This window comes from Colobus angolensis, unplaced genomic scaffold (assembly GCF_000951035.1).
Source record: "Colobus angolensis palliatus isolate OR3802 unplaced genomic scaffold, Cang.pa_1.0 Scaffold164, whole genome shotgun sequence".
Classification (NCBI taxonomy): Eukaryota; Metazoa; Chordata; class Mammalia; order Primates; family Cercopithecidae; genus Colobus; species Colobus angolensis.
Window position 1 is genome coordinate 1,442,243 of NW_012114755.1, and position 17,948 is coordinate 1,460,190.

General features: G+C 43.7%; 1 protein-coding gene across 2 annotated transcripts in view; it reads right to left on the reverse strand.

Moving 5' to 3' along the window:
• The window catches only part of SERGEF (secretion regulating guanine nucleotide exchange factor), a 238,266-nt gene that overhangs the window by 195,172 nt on the left and 25,146 nt on the right, over window positions 1-17,948 (reverse strand). The window lies entirely within an intron of this gene.

Sequence of the window (17,948 nt, forward strand, 5' to 3'; positions counted from 1 at the left end):
AATTATTATTATTATAATATCTGTTATGGTGATCTGCAATGATCATTGATGTTACTACTGCAATTATTTTGGGGCATGATGAACCATGCCCATATAAGATGGCAAACTTAATCGATAAATGTTGTACGTTCTGACTGCTCCACCGATCAGCCCTTCTTCCATCTCCCTCTCCTCAGGCCTCTCCCGGAGACACAACAATATTGAAATTAGGCCAATTAATAACCCCACCATGGCCTCTAAGTATTCAAGTGAAAGGAAGAGTCACATATCTCTCACTTTAAATCAAAAGCTATAAATGATTACACTTAGGGAGGAAGGCATGTCAAAAGCCAAGATAGGCTAAAAAGTTAGGCCTCTTGCACCTGTTAAGCAAGTTGTGAATGCAAAGGAAAAGTTCTTGAATGAAATTAAAAGTGCTACACTAGCGATAAGAAAGCAAAATGGGCTGGGTGCAGTGGCTCACGCCTGTAATCCCAGCACTTTGGGAGGCTGAGGCGGGTGAGGTCAGGAGATGGAGACCATCCTGGCTAACACAGTGAAATCCCATCTCTACTGAAAATACAAAAAATTAGCCTGGTGTGGTGGCAGGCGCCTGTAGTCCCAGCTACTCGGGAGGCTGAGGCAGGAGAATGGCATGAACCCGGGAGGCGGAGCTTGCAGTGAGCCGAGATCACGCCACTGCACTCTAGCCTGGGCAACAGAGTGAGACTCTGTCTCAAAAAAAAAAGAACAAAGCAAGAAAAGAAAAAAGAAAAGAAGCTGTCTCCAAAAAAGTGCAAGGTGAAGCAGCAAGTGCTGATGGAGAAGCTGTAGCAAGTTATCCAGAAGATCTAGCTAAGAAAATTGATAATGGGGCTACACTACACAGCAGTTTTTCAATGCAGACCAAACAGCCTTTTATGGGAAGAAGATACTATCTAGGGCTAATGCAGCTGGTGACTTTAAGTTGAAGCCAATTCTCATTTGCCATTCCAAAAATCCTAGGGTGCTTAAGAATTATGCTCAGTGTACTTTGTCTGTGCTCCAGAAATGGAACAACAAAGCCTGGATGATAGCACATCTGTTTATAGCATGGTTTACTGAATATTTTAAGCCCACTGTTGAGACCTACTGCTCAGAAAGGAGTCCTTTGAAAATGTTACTGCTCGTTGACCAAGCCCCTGCTCACTCAAGAGCTCTGATACAAGATGTGCAAGGAGATTAATGTTGTTCTCATGCCTGCTAATACAACATCCATTCCGCAGTCCAAGGGTCAAGGAGTCATTTTGTCTTTCAAGTCTTACTATTTCAGAAATACATTTTGTAAAGCTATCGCTGCCATAGATAGTGATTCCTCTGATGGATATGGGCAAAGTTATCCATATCTTCTGGAAAGGATTCATTATTCTAGATGCCATTAAGAACATTCATGATTCATGGGAAGAGGTCAAATAACATTAACAGGAGTTTGGAAGAAGTTGATTCCAACCCACATGGATGACTTTGAGGGATTCAAGGCTTCAGTGGAAGAAGTAACTGCAGATGTGGTAGAAAAGCAATACAACTAGAATTATATGTAGAGCCTAAAGATGTGACTGAGTTGCTGCAATCTCAAGATCAAACTTGTAGGGTTGAGGAGTTGCTTCTTATGGATGGCAAAGAAAGCGATTTATTGAGATAGAATCTACTCCTGGTGAAGATGCTGTGAACACCGTTGAAATGCTAACAAAAGACAAGCTATTATATACACTTAATTGACAAAGCAGCAGAAGGGTTTGAGAAGACTGACTCCAAATTTGAAAGAAGTTCTACTCTGAGTAAATGCTATCAAACAGCATTGCATGCTACAGAGAAATCTTGTGAAAGGAAGAGTTCAATCAATGTGGCAAATTTCACTATTGTCTCATTTTAAGTAATTGTTGCAGTCACTCCAATTTTCAGCAACCACAGCCCTGATCAGTCAGCAGCCATCAACATCAAGGCAAGAAGACCTTCCTCTAAAAGGCCACAATTCAAAAAGATCACAACTCACTGATGGCTCAGATGACTGCATTTTTTAGCCATAAAATATATTTTAATTAAGGTATGTACACTGTTTTATAGACATAATGCTATTGTGCATCTAATAAGTATAGTATACAGTATAGTGTAACACAACTTTTATATGCACTAGAAAAACAAAAAAATTGTGTGACTCCCTTTATTGGATATTTGCTTTATTGCTGCAGTCTGGGACTGAACCTGCAATAACTCCAAGGTATGCCTGTACCAGTCAACTTCTCCAAGCTTCCATTGCAACCTGCCTCACCTAATTATCATGGGCTTCCTGAGCTGCTTGGCAGGGAAGACCAGACAGGTGAGGTCACCATGATTCCTCACTGTCTCCATCCCAGGGATGGCTTTTGGGAGGCCCAAGGGCTGGGTAATGAAAGAAACATCCCTTTCTCCATCTCCTCCAGATACTCCTCTCCCTATCTGGAACTTCCATCCCTAATCCTGTACATCACCTTCAGTTTTTGTCCACTGCAAAATCATCAGTAGTTTCCATCTCTGTGAAGTTACAAAAGAAAAAAAAAAAAAGGAAAGAAAAAAGGCCAAGCACTGCACCCAGCTGTTGATGAGGCCGTGTTTTCCACTGATGACGATGACTCACAGTACCCAAGCTGAAGGCTAAAAAGCTGGGAATGCGACTTGGGAGAGTCAGCACAGCCAAGGGAAAGCCGCAGTTCCCAAGCACGCCTAAACCTGCAGAGAGGAGCTGCTTGAGTTCCCTTGGTAAAAATCCCAGCACTTGGCTATGGGAACACAGCTCCCCCTGCAGACCACCCTTTGGTCCCACAGGAGCAGGACATACACTGGAGCCAGTGAATTCTGCAAAGCCCATCCACTGTCATGTATCAAAACTGTTATGTTAGAAAGCCAGGACCCCACCTCTGAAACCGCAAGACATCCCACAATCCCCTAGAAATACTATTTGCATCACTGGTTTTCAAAGAGAAACTGGCTTTGGGGAAATAGGAAGCTCAGATTAAGATCTCCAATAGAGGAGACAAAGGTTGGCCCCAATCTTTGGGTGAGCAATTCACCCAGAGGCAGCAGTAGGAAAGAAAAGGAGCCTATCCTAGGATGCCAATTTGTGGTCAACCAGTGAGAACATCTTGGTACATGACTGTAGACAGTGCCTCTCAAATTTACTCTAACCCCATCTCTGGGAAACTGTTCCAGGCTCTTCAAGAGAGATTAGTATAAAAGATCTATTGGGGTCCTAATAGAGCTATACTCAAAGATGGGAAAACATTCTCCCACCCCCATATTTGAGAACTCTACAAGGGTGAAACTGAGCACTGGACATGGTCAGGAAGATGCCAGTGGAGATAATGACCACTCCACTGTTGGTGGTTTGGGGACTTGGCACTTGCATCGAGCAGTGGCAATAATGAGCATCACCAAAGGAGGCCACTGAGGAGAACATATAATGTTCAAGGACCCACCAGGAAAGGGAAGATAATCAGGAGACTTAGAGTCCCAGTAATTTCAAAGTAGGGGGTTGGGAGAGGTTTGGGGTTAAAGTCCACTGTCAAGGCTGGCAGATGGCGTGACAAACACTGCAGTTACATTCAAATGGCTTGTCTGGAGGTCCATGGTCTTATGGTATGGAAAAGGAGAGGTTGCCAGGGCAGACCCAGGGTGGGATGGCCATCTTTCGCTCCCACATTGACTAATCTCCCTCCTGCTCTGCTCCCTGCTCCCATCTGTCCCTCAGGCCCCAGAGTACAAACACCCTTTACTAGCAGCTCAACTGCCAAGAACCTCCAAGTCACCAATGTGACCTTTTGTAAAACCTTGACACCATTTAAGATTATCTTTCAGGGTGCTCACACTTAGTCCCACTAGAGACAGTTACCACCAAAGCTACAGTACTTTCCTTGGAGAGGAGGACTTTTCCATGGCCAGGGCCTGGGAGAGGCATCTGCTACTGAGGATTTTTCATTTCATAGGCTCAGCTCCAACCAAATCAGCAAAGCACTGTTACTATGGACCATCTGCCAGGACCCGGAAACAGCCCTGTTACATAAAGAGGCTGGTATAACGAAATTTATTAAACTGGATTCTTCCTCCACAAAGAAGCCAAAGTCTCTCATAAAAGGGCTGATGTGGGGCAGTGGAGGGGTTCTAGACAAGGGACCCATTGGGTTCTAATCCTGGTTGGGTCTGCTGCTACCTGTTAGCTATGGGACCATGGGGACAAATCATCTCTTGCTGGGCTTCTATTTTCTCAAATTTCAAATAAGGATAAAATGGTCTCTTCTAGGAATAAAATTCCACAATTTACATTGTTATCACCAAAATGGCAAAAAGAAAAGAAAGTTTACCTTGGTATTAGTTGGTACTGTAATGTTTTAAAATGTTAACATTCTAAAAAAGGACATTGCTCTCTTACTTGTGGGCTTAATGGAGGGAAGTGGTGAATAAAGCCACTGACTCTGGGGCTGGCTGGGGGAGAAAGTACACAGAAGAGAAACAAATGGCTAGAAGCTTCTATCAGCTCAGGAATGAGTGGCCCAAGCAAAACTCAGTGTAGGAGTGTGACTGGGAAGGAGTAGTACTATTGATGGCTCCCTGCCTATGCACATAGTAACTTTCCCGTTTACAAAGTGCTTTCCATGATCTTCTTTGAGCCTCACAATACCCCCAAACTTGACAAGGTGATGTGGACCTGCACTTCACATTGAGCAAAGCAAGGCTAAGTACCCAGGTAGAGTAAGCTCATGTCTCCTCACGTCTCTTTGGTTTCCTCATGGGTAAAATGGGAGTGAGCCTCACTTGGCAAAATTTAATATGGATTAAATAAATGTTTGTAAAGCCCTGGTAAAATGCCTGGCATACATGTGCCCTTGATAAATGTGAGAGACTCCTTCCTCACACACCTCCATCTCCTCAGGGAGGTATAAGGAGAAGCCCCAGAGCTGCTCATTTTTAGGCCTTTAAGAAAAGCTTCAAGATGAAAGGTAACATGATGGTTTCCTAAATGACCTTCCACATGGCCCATGACAGCTTCCCAGAAGAAAGGCTAATGAACCAGATGACTCCAGTCCCACCCATCTCCCTATCTCATAAATTCTCATAATCACCTGAGCCCCTGAAAGGGGCACCCCCTAAGAATTCAGAGTACCTCTAATTCAACCACAGCAATGAGCAGAAAGCAAGCATGAGGCCTCAACAGAGGAGCCTGCAAGAGCCACCCCAAGTCAGGGTGTCTCCTTTCAATGTTTACATTTCTCACACACCCCCACCCTTCACAGAAACCTCCAGCTGCTCCTCCACTGCTCACAGAGTAGTGCCTCAACAAGGACCCATCCCCATTATACCCAAAAGTTCCTGGTCTCTTATCATCTGGCCCAGGTCAAGCACACTGCACCACAAAGCACTTCCCACTTCTATGGATTTTTTCACAGTATTGCTTCTGCTTGGAATGCCCTCCCCTCACTTCTGCCTATGCAACAAATATTTGTTGAACAAATGAGTGAAGAGATAAAGGGAGGAACTGTGAATGAGTAAATGATATAAGACGCCCCTGTGAAGCAGACAAATTAGGAGTTAAAGTTCTCATTTTACAGGTGAGAAGTTCAGGCCCAATGATTTGCCCAAGATCACACGGCCAACAAATAGCCAAATTAGAACTTAAACCCAGCTCTTCAGGGTTCTTTCAGCCACATTAAGCTTCCTCCTAAGGTAAAAAGTCACTCTTAGATTGGGCAAGAGTTGATTCCTCCAATATTCCTCAGAATGGGTTGCTTTCACCTTGACACACGTTGAGAGCACTTTAAGATACTGGTGGTCACTATGATTATTTATTTATTTATTTATTTATTCATTTATTTATTTATTTTTGAGACGGAGTCTCACTCTGTCGCCCAGGCTAGAGTGCAGTGGCGCAATCTTGGCTCACTGCAACCTCTGCCTCCAGGGTTCAAGTGACTCTCCTGCCTCAGCCTCCCGAGTAGCTGGGACCACAGGCGTATACCACCACGCCTGGCTATTTTTTTTTTTTTTTTGCAGATATTGGCCATGCTGGTCTCAAACTCCTGACCTCGTGATCCGCCTGCCTCAGCCTCCCAAAGTGCTGCTATTACAGGAGTGAGCCACCGTGCCCGGCCGTCACTATGATTATTGAGAGCACCCATGGGACAGGCAAGGTCCCCTGAAAAAGGGCAAGCAGAGTGCCATCTGTCAAGAACCTAAAAATGATGGCAAAATCATAGGCCAGTAACTCAATGCTCACTTTTAGAGCACTCCTGGAACAAATCAATCTCCATCAGGAAAGAGGAAGATTCTTTGAATGGAAACTGAACTCTCTGCCAGGGACCTCTGCATCCTTCCCAGAACCATCTGGTGAGCTTGCAGCATGGCTGGTCACCCCCACTCACTATGGACAGATGGGGGAAGCCAAGGTCCCAAGGCAAGGCCTTGCAGATAGGCAGGAGCAAAACTGGTCTTAAAACCCTGGGGCACCAGACATCGCTGTCAGCCTCAGGAGCTGAGGCTCTCTGATTTGGGCTTCTCCCAGAAAGTAGGAAGAGGACAGGGCCAGCTATAGGCTGTGTCTCCTAAACACAGCCATTGGAAACAGCATAGCTTCCACGTCCAAGAGTTCTACCCATTCCATGCTACCAGCACTCGAGTCTCTCCCCTATGTTTGGAGAAATCCAGCAGTGAATAAAGCAGACCAAATCCCTAACCTTGTGGGGCTCACATTCTGTTAGGAGAGAATGACAACAAATAAACAAAAATGACACTATGATTCCAGGCAGTGAAAACTGCTATGATGAGAAATAACGCAGTAAAGGGAATAGAGTATAAGAGGTGACATTTGGACAAGAACCAATGGAAGTGAGGCAGTAGCTATGCAAGAATCACAGAGACAAGCATTCCTGGAAGAAGGAACTGCTAGAACACAGGAACAGAGGGGAAAGGTATTTAACCATTTCTCAGTGGGCTGTATAACACCAGCCACCACTCCCTAACCTGCTCCATAAAGACCTGCCCTTTCCTACTTCAAAGGCCTCCTCCCTCTTGCAGTTCACCACCACAACTCCCCCAGAAGCTTTCTCCAGGAAGGAGAGACAAAATATCTGTTGCCCCCTCCCCAAAGCCTAAAGGGCTGCTACAGACTGAATGTTTGTGTCCCCATTAAATTCACATGTTGAAATCCTAACCCTTAACATTACAGAAACGAGGCCTGTGGGATGTGATGAGGTCATGAAGGTAGGGCCCTCATGAACGGGATCAGTGGCCTTATAAAAAAACCCCAGAGAGCTCCTTCACTTCTTCTGCCATGTGAGGCATAGCAAGAAGGTGAGAGTCTATGAACCAGGAGACAGGCCATCACCAGACACCAAATCTTCTGGCACTTTGATTAGGACTTCCCAGCCTCCAGAACTGTAAGATATAGGTTTCTATTGTTTATAAGCCACCCAGTCTATATTACTTGGTATAGCAGCCTGAATGGAATAAGACAGTCACTTGCTACATTTCCAGTAAGGTCACCTTGAGAGGAAGTGGCATGATGAAATAAAATAAGCTTTGATATCAAACACAGTGGGATTCAAGAGTCTGCTTTGCTTTCTAACTAGCTATGGTACTTTATGCAAGCCACTTAGCCTCTCTGAGCCTCAATTCTCACCTAGAATGAAGGGAAATGAACCCTACCTTAAGGGGCTACAGGAGTATTACCCTCAGGCTGCAGAGCAGTACCTGGCAGAGCACCTAGTACATAGTAAGTACTTGGCAAACACTGGCTCCCTGCCCTATCCTGATCCCCTTGGAAATTAAAAAAAAAAAAAAAAATTGTTCTTATTCAACCAATTGTGCTAACTCATGTCTTCAGCACGCCTCTGGCAAGGCCCTGAGCCTGCCCATCTGTAGGGTACAGGGCTTAAGAGATGACCCCTAATTCTATCCATTGCACAGTGTGATGGGAAGCCTTGCCCCAGAGAACTGAGGAGGAGAACTGGAGAGGGCAGAGGCGAGCAGAAAAGACATGCACATTGCTTTTGCTGTGAGTAAGAAGGTGAAAATCATTAAGACAAGGCCCTTGAAGAAATCAGGAAAAAGGCAAACAGCTAACTGCCACTGCCAGGTCCTCTCCCACAGCTGGCTCACTGGCCCTTGTCCCCTGGATCTCCATGGGGCAGCCAGCTAGAGGTCAGACCAGTCTCAGTTCCTCTTAAGAGCAAGGACTATCAGCTATTAACTCAGGGTGTGTCCTTATGCAAGCTCCTTTCCCTTTCTGGGCCTAGGTTCTCCCATCCATACAAAAAGGGGGAGAGCCTGGGTGACCTCTAGGGGCCCTTTCAGCTCTGACCTTGCTAATTCCGGAATGACCCTACCAGCCTCATCCCAAGGCTATCTGGCTGCCTGCTGCTGCCATCTGGTGGCCCTGCAGGCCCGGCCCTTTTCAAATATACTCACTTCAGAGGGTGGCTCTTGCTTCTGCTTCGGGTACACACATGCTACACTTCTCTAAACCACAGATCAATGGGTATTCACTGCCAAACACAAAATCCAAATACAATGACAAAACTTCATCTCTCTATCAGAGATGACACAGCTGCAGCTGAGAGCATGAACTCCCTTCTCAAAGACAGAAGGTAACCTGCACAAGGTCACAGAGCTGCCTGGCTCCCAGGCCAGTACACGATTTCACTTTACCACAATGCTTAGGGCTGGTGGGTACCTGCAAACCAAAAATAAAATCAGCCTAGAGCCAAGGAACAAGGCTGGTTGAAAGTGGAGAAAAAACTGCCAGGACTCCTCACAAACCTCAAGAAAAGGTAAGGCATGGCACATGAACGGGCTAAGCACTGCTTGCAGAAGTTAACTGGAAATACAAACTTAGGGTACCCAATGTATCTCCCTAATCTTGGAGGTGATCATTTATAAGAACACCTGCAAGGTCTTCCATAAACCAGCCTCCAAGCCACCACCACAGCCTGGATCCTAGACTAGGCAGACCACCAAACAGTGAGGAAGACACCTGGGGTAGCATCGTGTGTTTGTGTGTGCTTCCCCCTGCCAGACAGCACCTCCTCAGGGCAGGGTTATATCTTTTCTTCTCTATCTCCAGGCCTCTTAACACCTGGCTAGAGGGGCTCAGTGAATCCAAGTATACAAGTAGATCCTTTAGGTTTCTGCACAACATGGGACCTGTCTATTCTTTGTGGACTCAACTGATTATACCCTTGGCTCTGTCTGCAGCCTTCCTTTATAGTGTAGACCCTGAAAAAACACATTGTTTGACTTTAACTAGGTCGCTTGCTTTTTCAGGCCTCTATCATCTCACATCTGCAGCATACTGAGGTTTTATTGGATGATCTTCAAAGTCCTTTTAATTCTAAAATGCTAGAATTTGAAACCCCCAGGCAAATCAAGGCTAATCTTCACCTGCAGACACAGCAGCTAAAAATGGGAAAGGGGAAAGTAATCAAACAATGCTTCCCTCTAGTGGTTCCGTGCTGTCACTACACCCTACCTGCGCAGAGCCCCTGTCACTCAACTTCTACTCCAATTCACCCTGAACTCTGAATAACAGAAATCAGCCTGCAGCCAGCAGAGCCCAAGTGCAGGGGAGTGGAAAGAAAAGAAAGAGGCCAGGCTCAAGAAGCCAAAGAGGCCTCTTAGCCAGTTCCACAACAGTGGAGAAATTATCCATCTTTAGGAACAAATACATTTTGCAACTTGAAGGATCTTTTGTGACCTCTAATTCCCCTCTTCAGATGAAGAAATTGAGGCTCAGGGATGTTCAGGAGGGACTTACCCAAAGTCACAAAGCTGACTCATGACTGAGCCAAAAATAGATGGTCACTCTCCTGCCTCCTGCTAAAGTATCTTGCCTCTCTTCCATGCAACCTCCCAACCGAGGCCCGCGCAAGTGACTTGTCAAGGACATATACATGGGAATCGATGGCAAAGGAGCTAGTCTCTTGCACTGAGGGGTAAGTGATTTTATTCATTAACTTTAAAATAGTATTTATAGGAGATATAATCAAATTGAAAATATTCAAAATTCAGCATAGAAAACAAAATTCACTCATAATCCCACCTGGCCCATTTCCTTCTAGTCTTTTCTATGCATTCTTCTTTTCTTTCAACAAATTAGAAGTTACAGTATGGTTAATCATTCTTTCCACTTACTATACCATGAGCGTATTCCTGTCATTAAATATCCTTCTAAAACATTCTATTTAATGACAATATAATATTCCAACATACGGCTCTGCCATCATTTGTTTAACCAATCTCTCTTCAATTTCATTTGTTTCCATACCTTTGTTTTTGTCATTATAAATTAGGCTGCAGTAAATGGCATTATACTTAATCTTTGAATGCATCCATGACCATTTCTTTAGGCCAGTTTTATTTTTTATAGGATAGAATTTCAGAGCTGGAATGACCCTTAAAGATCATTATGTCAACGTACTGGCCAGATGGAAGAAAGGGGGCCAGAGAGTTTAGTGTCTTGCCAGAGGACAAAGAGAGAGCAAAAGAACCAAGTCAAACTCTCCGTCTATTAAAATGTGATCTTCCCAAAGCCCAACCACAATTTCACACCCTTCCCTGACCAACCTCACCCACACTGACCTCTCCTTCCCCTGAAATCCTAGAGCCTGCAGTGTCTGGGCCACTCCTTTGGCCCTTGGCCACATTCTTTTTATTCTTCTACTAAATATTTAATTGTTCATCCAACCAAAAGCTTCCTAAAGGTGGTTCTGGATTTTAAATTCCCCTGTATTCTGTAGCATAGTGCTACATACATATAGAGAAGCATTTCACAAATATCTGCTAAAGGACTAAAGATACCTACAAATTTCCTTCCAATTGCTTGCTGAAATGTAGTATCACTGGCAATAGTTGGAGAAAGATGCTTCTTTAAAGAGTAAAAGAAGTTTAACTGATGAGTTAGAGCTCTCTGAGAAACACAAGATCTGGAATTAGAATAGCAGGCTTGGGGACAAAAGATGGGATTCAAGTTTTAGTTCTGTCCATCTATGTGAAACAGAGCAATGCCATTAACCAATTAGGGACTCTTCTGTGAAGTAAGGATACTACTACTCATCTTGCCAACTTCATATGAGAACATGGATGTGAAAGTACTTGACAGTGATAAAGGTGGTCTGTGAGAGTTATGATTGCTGCTGCATTCTCATGCAGCTGCCTCTGTGAATCCCAGAATGGCCTCCTGACCCTCGCTTCTCAGGCACCATTTCCCAGTTTCTACTCCACACATATATCCTTAAAGGAATCTATGGCTGCACTCTTCAGGTAAGAATAAGTGTTTTCTTGAAGCAGAACATTTTTCCTCTGTGAGACAGGGTCTCACTCTGTCAACCCAGGCTGGACTGCAGTGGTGCAATCTTGGCTTACTGCAATCTCCACCTCCTGGCCTCAAGCCATACTCCTGCCCTAGCCTCCCAAGTAGCTGGGACCACAGGCACACACCACCACACCTAGCTAATATTTTTATATATTTTTTTGTAGAGATGGAGTTCTGCCATATTGCCCAGGCTGATCTCAAACTCCTGGGCTCAAGAAATCCACCTGCCTCAGCCTCCCAAAGTGTTGGAATTACAGATGTGAGACACCATGCCTGGCCAAAGCAGAACGTCTTACACAGAAGGAACTATCTTCCTGGTTCAGGTCCCTGGATTTGACTAGTTAAGTCATCCACACTTCCTCATCATGTCTGGAAAGAATGTAACAAGGCAGAAAGAACACTGTACTGAGAGTCATGAGACTTGATTGAGTTCTGGTCCTAGTTCCTTGACTCACTCACTGTGCCTCCCCTATTTAGTCCTCAGTTTTCACATCTCTATACTGAGGAATTAAGGCCAGATGATCTGTAAGTTTCTATCCATTACTGACATTCTAAGTATTCTAGGATAAAAACTCATGACTTTAATAAGAATCAAAAAGTATCCATTTCAAAATAAGCCTTTGGGCTCAGCTTGACTTTCACCCATTGGGTTTTCAAAGTTCTAAAGCACAAGCATCATTAATTCCAGAGCACCTGCTTTAAATAGAGCCCATGAGGTCAGAATCTCCCTGAGCTTGGTTGATGTTTCATGATATATGGTCCCAAAGAAGATGGAGTAATGTATACTGTCACCCTATTCTGAAAAGGATCTTGGCCCCAAAACAGAAAAATCAGCATTAGGTATATTTATAAACTCAGTTTAGTGTGAATCAATGGCCGGGCTTGAATTTCACTAATGCTTAGACATCAAATGCAATAAAATATTTCTTGGGCTGTGACACTTGAAAGAGTAGCTAACACAGCTAGTCCCTTTCATACGTACCATACAATTCCCCTCTTTAGGAAAACAAAAGAATAAAAAATCTCAATCAAAAGGACATAACCATGAATCAACAGGACAGTGATGGAAGGGGGAAAATTTCACTGAAAAGTAGAACTGGATTTCTAGCTTAAAGTTGCCATGAAGTCACTTTGTCTCCTCTTGGTTTCAGTTTTTTTCATTTGCAAAGCGAGGAAGTTGCTTCTTTCATCATTGATTCTCTAAAACTTCTAAGACTCATGAGCTTTTTAAGGTGACACTGAAGAAAGTAAAGAATGTCAAAGAACTCTCTGTATTCGTTCTCACTTTTTCAATCCATATCCCTTGTAAGACCACAAGGCTAATTTGGGATACTGAAGGATTCAGTGAAAGCTTCCAGCATCCCAAAAGCAACTGGATTCTGGACATTCTGACCAACTCCACATTAAGGTTTAGATCTTGTGTAAATCATTCCCCTTGAAATTCTAATACACCACCAGCAACCAGCACTTAGCATTTGTAAGCACTGATCTTTCTGCACTCTTCAGGAGAGTTCTGATCAACTTGTTACCTATCCAGAGACATTGACATCCAGCCCCACAGAGACCTCTGACATAAAGAGAAGAAATGGAGCATGTGATCTCCAGAGAGCTCATGAGTTTCCAAAACAGTAGTGGGAGCTAATGTGTCTTAAAAAGACATATGAGCCAGTCCTGTGCTGGATGCTTTAATACATCATCTCTTTCAATCCTCGTATCAAGTCAGCAGTTATTTCCCCATTTGCCTAATAAGGAAATAAGTTCAAAGAAATCGGGTTTTTTCATTTGTCCAACATGTCTTAAGCAGACAAAAGCAAGCATGGCTCCCGCCCTCATGGAGCTTACAGTCTAGTGGGAAAGGAAATTAGTCAAAGAATGCTACCAAAAAATAGCACAAAAGAGAGGTTTATGGTGCTATGAGAACAGAAAAAAAAGAAGTGACTTAGTTAGCAATGTCAAGAGAAGTTCTCCCAGATACCTAAGTTAAGGATTAAGATTTAAAAAAAAAAAAGGATTTAGCTAAGTCAAACTGAAGAAGAGATGCACAGATAAGTGGCCAAATAGAGGGAATATCAGGTGCAAAGGCACTATGGTGGGAAATGAATGAAGCTTTCAAGGAACCAAGCAAAGGCCAGAGTGCAGATTGGATAGGGATCAAGAGCTAGCATGGTGAGAAATGGGACTGGAAAGGTCAGCAGAGAGCAGATCACACACGACCTGTAGGGCCACTGAGGATTATATTTTTACCTTAGGAGCAATGGGAAGCCATCTGAATGTGACGCAATGGGTTTGAAGAGATCTTTCAACTGGGGTATGAAGAATGGGTTGGAGGGGAGAGGGAGGGTATTAGTCCATTCTCACATTCCTATAAAGAATACTTAAGACTGGGTAATTGATAAAGAGAAGAAGTTTAATTGGCTTACAGTTCTGCAGGCTGTACAGGAAGCAAAGTTCAAGCATCAGCTTCTGGGGAGGCCTCTGAAAGTATACAATCATGGTGGAAGAGGAAGCGGGAGCTTGGACGTCATCTGACAAGAGCAGGAGCAAGACAGCAAGGGGGGAAATGGTACACACTTTTAAACAACCAGATCTCATGAGAACTCACTCACAATGGCAAGAACAGTACCAAAAAGAATGGTACTAAACCATTCTTGAGAAATGTACCCCCATGACCCAATCACCTTCCACCAGGCCCCACCTCCAACACTGGGGATTACATTTCAACATGAGATTTGAGTGGGGACACACATCCAAACTATATCAAGGAGTAAATATGGGAAGACCAGGACACCAGTTAAAGGCTACTGCCGGATTCAGTTAAGAGGTGACAGTGGGCTGAACCAGGGTGGTGACAATGGAGACAGAGAGAGGTGGAGCTGCCCACAGTCACACAATCAGTAGGTTAAGAGAGCTAAGATTCAAGCCTTCGTCTAGCTGACTTCAAAGCCCAGGTTTTTCTCTACCTTGCCATTTATTTATTCATTCAGCACTTAGTTACTGACCATCTGTTATGTATCAGGCCTGTGCCAGATGCTGGGGATATGGCCATGAACAAAACAGACACTGCTCTCGTGTAATTTACAGTCTAGACATTAAACAAATAAGAATACAAAGAGATGTATACAATTACAAATTGGGATGAGTACCATGAATTTTAATAGCTAATACTACAAATTAGGCCACAAAAATCTTCCAGGTTGTTGATGATATGAAAGAGCCACTTGCCTACTGCATGCAAGTAAAAGACTTTAGGAAACTTTGCTGCCAGAGTTTGATATTGAGTATTTCAGGCCTCTGAGCCCAAGCTAAACCATCATATCCCCTGTGACCTGCATGTATACATCCAGATGGCCTGAAGTAACTGAAGAATCACAAAAGAAGTGAAAATGGCCTGTTCCTGCCTTAACTGATGATATTACCTGGTGAAATTCCTTCTCCTGGCTCATTCTGGCTCAAAAGCTCCCCCACTGAGCACCCTGTGACCTCCACCCCTGCCTGCCAAAGAATAACCCCCTTTGACTAATTTTCCACTACCTACCCAAATCCTATAAAATGGCCCCACCCCTACCTCCCTTCACTGACTCTTTTCAGACTCAGCCCACCTGCATCCAGGTGAAATAAACAGCCTTGTTGCTCACACAAAGCCTGTTTGGTGGTCTCTTCACATGGAGGTGTGAGAAAGAGTATGGCATCCCTGGTCAGCTCATGAGCTTTCAGGCTAGTAGTCTCAAGGTCACGTTAACCCTGTGGAAATAGAAGTCTTTCTAAAAGCCACTACTAAGTCTTTAATTTACTTACATATCCCAGGCAGCCATCACTTATGTATGCATTTTACAATAGTTGGGATCTTTCACAGATTCGTTCATTTGAACATCACAGCAGCCCTATGTAGAATGCAGGCAGGTTTTAATATCAAACTTCAGAGTTGAGGAAACTGAGGCCTAGACAGGTAAAGTGACTTAATCAAGGTCAACAAACTAGGAAGGCACCCAGATCTGCCATCCAACTCTCACTAGAAGCACCTCCAGCCAGGAAACCATGAATCTCAGATGACACACCTGCAAGTCACTGAGCCTAGATAAAGTCACCCAGGAGTCCCATGAAGTTCCTGAGAACAATGATCAGGAACATTAAGCAGCTTCGGAAAGGTTTCTAGAATGCAGCACCATGAGCCTGAGACACAGGTACCCTTGCCAACTCTCCCAGATTAGAACAGGTTCTCTTGGACTCTTTCCAAGTGCCTCTGACTAACAGAAAAGTATTTTTCCATCACAAACACTGCAGGCAGGCATCAGACAGACTCCTGAGAGGGGAGGGCAGAGAACACATCACAGATTCCCATACAGACAATCTATAAAGTTATTCTGATACCATGTGAACTGCCCTAGCTAAGCACCTATGACTGGGGATGTCCAGTACTGAGCAGTGTTTCTCAATCTTGACACTATTAACATTTGGGGCTAGATAATTCTTTGTTATAGGGGGCTGTCCTTGCATTATAGGATATTTAGCAGCATCCCTGGCCTCTACCCATTAGATGCCAATAGTGTCTGTACATAAACTCTTTTTTAATCAATATCACACAACTAATGCCTCCCAGAATGAGACTGAGAGCAGCCTCTGTGCTGATGTGGCCTGCAAGTTCGTTCCAGGAACAATTCACCACTGGAGCTTGTGAAAACAACTAGAGTCAAATAACTCCTGTTCCACTAATGAGCTGCTCCTGACCCTGTGAGGAAATCTTATTCCCATTAATGTGAGCGCTGAGTCTGATTAAATAGAAGCCCTGGGTGTTTCTTCTCAATGACACTGGGCCAGAGCACAGGCCTCCACTGCTGTAGAAGGAACACAAAATTGGTAAATCAAATAACAGCAAACTCCCATTTACCCAAAATTCAGTACAAAAACCAGGACATTCAAACCTCCCAGGTTTAACCATTCTGGACTTAGCATAAAGGAGAAAGTGGCAATGTACAAAAACAAGCAATCTGAATTAACAAGCTAATACCAAAAAATCATGCTCTTGAAAGGAGGCAGAAACCTGAAGCTGAGCTCCAGAGGAGCTGGGGTGACTCAGACAGTGTCAGAGACATGGGTTCCAATCTCCCACCCCAAGGGCTGGGCTGCTGGCCCAGATGTGGGAATCGCCTCAGTTATAATGCTTCAAAGCTAAAATCAAAGAAGCAACATCTTTATGTCTTTCATTAGTCAACTACCTAACTAGTTAAAGGGTTTACTGACAGACTCAACCAAATTCACCACCATTTGGTAGTAAGTGTATTTTAATGTACTGCAACTCTTGGAAGACTGACTAACCATGAAACGCCTACCTGTGAACACCCAATCACTCAAGATGACTGCTAATTTCTAAGCGATCTTCGCACTTTGTACTTAGCTCTACTTTTGCACATCTCATACTGGAATGTAGTAAAATTTTATCATAGGTCTATCACCCCTAATGGACAGCGGACTCGTTAAGGGTGAGACTTACATCTAGTACAAGGTACAGTACATAAAAAGACCCTCACCATTTGTACGATGGATGGATGATAAAGTGTTCCATCTCTAAATTCTTAGACTTACGCCTATCTACATATATTCTAGTGGGAAGATATGGCCAATGTCTTTTCTCCTCCATTTCCCCAAGGCTTAACACATTGCTCAATAGGTGCCTAATAAACATTAACCTACTTGGTTGGACACTAGAATCCAAAAAGACAAACAAGCTTTGTGTTCGTGAACATCTAAGTCCCAGGAAAGAGGTCAGAAATCCTAGCTATCTACCCTGCCTTGTATGCATTTGTGTATGTGAGGTCTCTTTTAACTATAAATAGTTTGATGCAGGAAAATGAGTACATTCTCTGATAGGCAGTGGAGACACAGAAGTGAGCAAGACTAATCTGGTGGCTTCCTTCACAGAGCTTATTATCTGAAACAAAAGAGAGATACCAACAATTACACACACACAAAACCCAGCTACCGTGCTCAGTGAGTCTCTTTAGGAGAAGGTTCTGTAGATAAGCCCAATCTTCAAGCAATCTGAATCTCTTTGAGGAAAGTGATGACCGTCCTCCTAATGAATGACACACTTTCCTTAGAGCATCCTCTAAAGCGGTAAAATATAGAAAGTCATTATACATCTTTGTTATTCAGGCCACTGTTTCAAAATGATCATGAAATGTTTTAAAAGACCAATTAAAAGCATCATAGATATGACTGCTCATAAGTCTACATTTGTGTATAGAAATGTGTAGTATGTGTGACTTACCAAGGATAGCTGAAGCTGACCTGAAAACCTGCAAAAGCCAGAAACTCCTGAAAATAAGAATCACTAGGTATTTGGGAGTCTAGAGATGTGTGTGTAGCTAGCAAGCAGGACAGGAGTAGGCAAGGTGACTCTTGAGAACCCCTGAAGCTCAGAATACTTTGACACGATAACAGATCTTGGGAATTGCAAATTGGCTGGGGAACTCTGTGAAAATCAACAGGCAGGGGCAAGAATATGAAGGCCAGGATAGCAGAACCACCCTAAGGGAAAGATGAGAAACAAATGAAGATTCAGGAAAAGATAAAGATGCCAAAAGCTGTATGGGACGAT